Below are 6,984 nucleotides of genomic sequence, written 5' to 3' on the forward strand. Positions count from 1 at the left end.
TCTTCTCTCAATTCAGTAGAGAGAGTGGCTTCCAAAAGATCCTTTATAACATCCTGCACATAGTTACACACAAGAGAATCAAAAGCATCAATTCTAAAACAACTATCAAAATCCAGTGTGTGCTTAAGTGCATTAAAGACATCAAAAGTAATCTCCTCCTCCCCCACTCTCAATCTCAACTTCCCTTCTTGAACATCAATTAGGGCCTTGCTAGTTGCAAGGAATGGCCTCCCAAATATCAACGGCATCTCCATGTCCTCCTCCATGTCAAGCACCACAAAATATTCAGGAAAAATAAATTTGTCCACTTTCACTAGAACATACACAATAACTCATCATGGATACTTGACAGATCTGTCTTCTACTTGTAAAGACATAATCGTTGGCTTAGGTTATCCAAATCCAAGTTTCCTAAACAATTAAACACAGAAAAAGGCATGAGGTTAATACTTGCACCAAGATCACATAAGATTTTATGGAAAACAACATCACCAATCATGCAAGGAATAGAAAAACTCTTTGGATCTTTAAGTTTCGGTGGGATCTTATTTTGCACCAAAGCAGAGCAATTTTCAGTTAAATTTACGGTCATGTGATCCTCCAACTTTCCTTATTTGCTAAGATGTACTTCAGAAATTTAGTATAACTAGGCATTTGAACCAAAGCATCGGCAAAAGGAATATTGATGTGCAAATTTTTAAATACCTCAAGAAACTTACTGAATTGCGCATTAAGTTTAGCTTTTTAAATGCTACAGGAAAAGGAGGTATAACAATTATGGATTGTGCAGTGGGTGCTAGTGTAGAGTTAGAAGACTTTTCTTTGGATGTCTCAGCCTGTTCATCCGGTAATTGATATTTTTCCTTTTCTTTGGACTCTAAAATTTTCCTACTCTTCAACTCGATGGCCTTCACTTGCTCTTTTGGATTGGTCTATGTGTTACTTGGCAAGGTGCCCGGCCATCTACTTGCTATCATCTTGGCTAACTGTCCAATCTGATTCTCTAGCCCCTTTATCGATGCATCTTAGTTTTGGAGTCTAGTTTCTATGGATGAGATAAACTTAGACATCATTTGCTCCAAATTGTACTTTTCTTCTCTAGGAGGGTCAGATCTGTACATCGGTTGTTTTCCATACGGCTATCCTCCATGTGGTCGATTCTGACTGTTTTAACCACCCCATGAGAAATTGGAATGTTGCCTCCATCCAGGAAAATATCTGTTCAAATACGGATCATTCCTTGGACGGTTGTTCCTTTCAGATTGAGGATGATAGCTGCTAGTAGTCATCTCCTCCAACAACTCATATACTTATTAAGCAGTATTTTTCAAAATAGATTTCCACAAGCAGCAACATTTATCATAGTACGATTAGGAGTAAGCAAGCCATAATAAAATGTTTGAACGACTAAACCAAGTCGCAGTTCGTGATGCGGGCATCTCCGTAATAAATCTTTGAAACTCTCCCATGCCTCATATAAAGACTCTTGCTCGAATTGAGCAAATGTGGTGATGTCTGCCCGCAGCTTCATGGTCTTAGATGGAGGAAAGTATTTAATGATAAATTCTTTCGCCATGTCCTCCCATGTGGTAATAGAACCTACAGGCAAACAATTTACCAGGCTTTAGCTTTGTCATGCAAGGAGAAGGAAATAAACGCAATCTAACAGCATCATCAGAAACTCCATTAAATTTAAAAGTATCGCAAATTTCAAGAAAATCTGTGATATGCGTGTTTGGGTCATCTAACGCAGATCCCCCAAATTGGACCGTATTCTGGATCATCTGAATTATAGCTGGCTTGATTTCGAATTTGTTCGCCCACACAATAGGCCTCACAATGCTGGGGTGTGCACCATCCAAAGAAGGCTGGGCATATTCTAGCATCAATATGTGGCCTGGCACCTCAATATGTTTATCTTTATGGTATTCTTACTCAGGCTCGCGCTCGTGCCTTTCCATCAGTTCCTTAAGTCTCTGCTGATGTCTTCTTCTGCGAAAAGTTCTTTTAATTTGGCATGCACCGTAAAAAATATCTCGAATAGAATATGTATTGTTAGCTCAAGAAAAATAAAACAATGCTAAAGAAAATAACTAAAAATTAAATTGTGAATTAACAGTCCCCGCCAACGGCGCCAAAAATTTGATCGAGCAAAACATGCACGGTAAAATCCTTAGTAAAAATTTATAATGTTTAAGCTCAAAATAATCGTAAGTTCACGATGTAAAATAATATAGTGTACGAGATACCACTCCGTGTGGGGCCCTTAACTCCTAATCATTATTACAATGCAATTTGATTATGGTTAATTAATTACAGCAGAAAACGAATATAAATTTTCTTTACAATGAGCCCAAAACATCTTATTTGAATACTAAAAATAGTATTTCATCTCACATAATAAAATATGCCCACACATAATCCAACCCAAATAAAGACAGACAATCATATCCTCGGGACATGCCCCGGTATATAGATACATATACATATATACTGGGATAGACCACGAAACCTCAAATCAATCATGACTCCCTCCAGAAGTACCATATCTGGTCTCCTGATAACCTGAAGTACATGTCATTGTCAACATACAAAGACAACAACAGCCCCCTCTGGGTGAGAAAAGCTCAGTCTGAAGCAACCACAATATATACAACATATATCTAAACAATGATATATGGTATGCAATGCATGTATGTCGTGGATGTATCAAGTCAAATGCCCATCAACTTAGCTATATCAGAATCAATCGAATCGCTATCAAATCAATGCTCGAGCTCGCACACCGGTCTCAATCAGGGATACTCATATGATAACGTCGACAAAGCGTCATTAAATCTCAAATCTCAATCAATCATCGGGGCCACAAATGACTATGATTTAAGGGTCATGTAATACCAAACATAGCATCTTGTTCACAAACCCCAGAATCAAATAATATCATATCAGGGTATCCAAGGATCATAGCTCAAGGTGCATGTCATGTATGCCACATAAACTCAACAAATAAGGCATATAGACATGTATTCTCAATCCAATCAATCAAATCAATCAATATCATACGATACAGATACCTGTCGTATGTTACTCGATCGCAACATACCTCAATTCTTCGTTCCAGTCGATGTAGCTTGAAGATATCAGTATAAAAATCTATCTACATCAATAACATATTCATTTCAATTAATAACTGAAAAATAATTCTTCAATCTCAGTCCAATGATTAAAATTCTCTAATTATAATAAATTGGGAATAATTCAAAATAACATCACTATAATCATATTTTCTTCGTTAAAATCATACATTATTCAAAAAATTTCAATTTCTGTATGATTTAACAATTTATCGGATTTATTCCAGAAATCGACGAATTTCAACATCAACAAAACTATAAAATTTATACATCAAATCGAAGACTTCGTGTCAACGATTCCAAAACTGAAGTCGATTTATCGATTGGATAAACCGATAAGTCGCAAGATCGAAAAGAAAATAAAAAACCCTCTTCTCACCTTTCTCTCTTTCTCGATCAACTTTTTGTCAACTTTCTGTGACTGAATTTTTCATTCACGTAAGTTAAGTTTATCTTTATCTTTTCTTAAATATTATATTAAATAATAATAATATAATATATAATATTTAACATTTTAACATCGGTATATCTCTTTGAACTAGTCAAAAAATCAAATTTTCAAAACTCAAAACATGAAACTTCTATATCTTTGAGTTTTTTCTACGTTATATCAAAATTTCAAATCATTTGGACTTCATATGACCAAGATATGTCACTAATTACCATTTTGTCTTTAAAATTAATTCATTATTTTTCAACTTATTTACGAAAATGCCATCAAAATAAATTTTCAACTTATTTATAAAAATGCCATCAAAAACTATATTATTCTCGGGGTCTCACATTTCTCCCCAACTTAAAAGATTTCGTCCTCGAAATCTCAAACATCTCTATATATATAACATTGGCAAACATATAATATAGTCACTAGTTATAGTACATATCAAAACTACAATCAGTAAATGGATCACTATACATTGAATACAATGGAACATGTGGAATAGGATCAAACAAGTGCCGATATGATTCTTGCATATTGCTTTCTAATTCCCACGTTGACTCCTCCACTCCATGTCGTGTCCATTGCACTCGAACTAGCAGAATCGATTTATTACGCAATACTTTATCCTTTCAATCCATAATGAAAACAGGTTGTTCGACATAGGAAAGAGAAGGATCAAGTTTAATCTCATCAGGTGCAAATACATGTGATGGATATGGTTCATACTTTCTCAACATAGAAACATGAAACACATCGTGAATGGCAGATAAATATGGTGGCAATGCCAGTCCATAGGCAAGATCCCCAGCTTGATCAAGGATCTCGTATGGACCAACATATTGAGGTGATAACTTCCCTCGCATTCCAAATCGAGCAGTGCCTCTGAAGGGAGATATTTTCAAAAACACTTTATCACCTTTCTAGAATTCTAAGGGTCGTCTTCGTTTATTAGCATACATCTTGGCACCCCATTTTGAAATCCATCACAACAGCACGTAACATATCTTCTAACGTTTCGATTGTACGCTCAGTCTGTCCATCAGTTTGAGGATGATAAGCAGTACTCATAGCCAAACGTGTACCCATAGCTTCTTGGAAACTACCCCAGAATTTAGAAGCAAACCTGGGATCACGATCTAATACAATCGAGACTGGCACACCATGCAGTCTCACAATATTCCCGATGTATAAACGGGTCATTCTCTTATAAGGATAAGTCCGTTCATATGGAATGAAATGTGCAGATTTCGAAAGCCGATCTATAATAACCCGAATAACATCGCAGCCCTTGAACGAATGAGGTAAATGAGTCACGAAGTCCATAGCAATATGTTCCCAATTCTATTTCGTGATTTCAAAACCATGGAGTAATCCTCCCGGTTTCATTCTCTCAGCTTTCACTTGCTGGCAGACAAGACATTTCAAAGTAAATTCAGCAATGTACTTCTTCATATGTCTCCACCAGAATTGAGGTCTCAATGTCAAATACATCTTTCGACCTACAGGGTAAATATTGTATTTGCTACAATGTGCTTCACGAAGAAGGGCAGATTTCAACTCAGAAGCATTAGGGACTATCAGCCGACCATTAAGTCGTAAAGAACCATCAGAAGAAATCTGAAAACTAGACTAATGTCCTGCAGATACAATTTCTTTAACCTTTGGAATCTGAGCATCGCTTCGTTAGGACTTTCGTATTTTAGATATCAAAGTAGGCTCAATTTGCATTGCAGAGATGGTGAGAGCATTCTAATTCAAGTCAAAGTCCAATCAAAAGTACATATATCCTCGTGTACTTTGGCGACATTTACAGAAGCTAAAACAGAATCATGCAACTTACGACTAAGGGCATCCGCAGTAACATTCACCTATCCATGGTGATACTGAATCTCACAATCAAAATCCTTCAGGAGCTCCATCCACCTGTGTTGCCTCATATTCAAATCGGATTGAGAAAGAGATATTTCAGACTCTTATGGTCTGAATAAATAACAAATTTTCTCCGTACAAATAATGGCGCCAAATCTTCAAAGCAAACACAATGGCGGCCAATTCAATACAGCTTCAACCTTTGTAGGATCAACAGATATGTCATGTCTCGAAATGACGTCGCCCAAAAATACTACTTTTTCCATCCAGAATTCGCATTTGGACAATTTAACATATAAATGACCATTGCGAACAGTTTGAAGTACTAGTCTCAGATGTTCAACATGCTCCTTGTTCGATTTCGAATACACGAGAATATCATCAATAAAGACGATAATGAATTGGTCGAGATAATCTCGAAATACACGATTCATTACATCCATAAGAACAACAGGAGCATTCGTGAGACCGAAAGACATAACCAAGAACTCGTAGTGGCCATACCTGGTACGAAAAGCAGTCTTAGGTACATCTTCTTCTCGAACTCGTACTTGATGATAACCAGAACGAAGATCAATCTTAGAGTAGACAGAAGTACCCTGAAGCTGATCGAATAAATCATCAATATGAGGAAGTGGATACTTGTTTTTTATAGTAGCCCGATTCAATGGCCTATAATCGATACACATTCGTATAATACCATATTTCTTTCGAACAAATAAAACTGGAGCCCCCCAAGGCGATACACTTGGTCGAATATATCCCTTATCGATAAGATCCTGTAATTGTTCTTTCAATTATTTCATTTCAAGAGGTGCCATGCGATAAGGGACTTTAGAAATAGGCGCCATCCTCAACATAAGATCAATAATAAATTCAACTTCTCGATGAGGAGGAAAATCAGGAATCTCATCGGGAAATACATCCAGGAATTCTTTCGCAACAGGAATCTCAAATAAAGAAGGCTCCTTCTTATAGTCATCAATAGTGTAGAAAAGATAACCCTCTCTCCGCTAGTCAAAATTCGAGACATTTCCAAAGAGGATACCAATGGAATTTTAGCTTGGGAACCCTTGCCATAAAAATTCCACTTGGGTCCATCAATAGGTCGAAATCGAACCACTCCATGAAAACAATCAACAGTAGCTCGATTTTTCGCCAAGATATCCTTGCCAACAATACAATCAAAGTCGTGCACTGGGAGGACAATCAAATTCAAGAACATCACAGTATCCTCATAAATCAATACACAATTATGCACAACTTGCTCAGATAGAATAATATTTCCTGCTAGCGTGGCTATCGACAAAGTATCATACAACGGAAGTACACATAATATCATGGGATGCAACAAATGCATGAGATATGAATGAGTGAGATGCTCTTGTATCAAATAAAGCACGTGCAGGATAGTCGCAAAGCATGCAAATACCTGTAATCACACCACCAAGAGCTTCCTTTCCCTGATCTTCGGTCATAGCATTCACTCGAACTTGAGTAGGGACTTCGGCAGTCTGACTACCAGGTCCTCGATATCGT

The 6,984-nt window shown here is 36.9% G+C and overlaps 1 non-coding gene across 1 annotated transcript; it reads left to right on the plus strand.

Moving 5' to 3' along the window:
* Positions 1–1,421: 1,421 nt before the first annotated feature.
* LOC140818887 (small nucleolar RNA R71) lies at positions 1,422–1,527 on the plus strand. Its single transcript, XR_012115118.1, has one exon. It is a non-coding gene; the product is annotated as a small nucleolar RNA R71 (small nucleolar RNA).
* The last annotated feature ends 5,457 nt before the right edge of the window (positions 1,528–6,984 follow it).

This window comes from Primulina eburnea, chromosome 17, assembly GCF_022965805.1.
Source record: "Primulina eburnea isolate SZY01 chromosome 17, ASM2296580v1, whole genome shotgun sequence".
Lineage (NCBI taxonomy): Eukaryota > Viridiplantae > Streptophyta > Magnoliopsida > Lamiales > Gesneriaceae > Primulina > Primulina eburnea.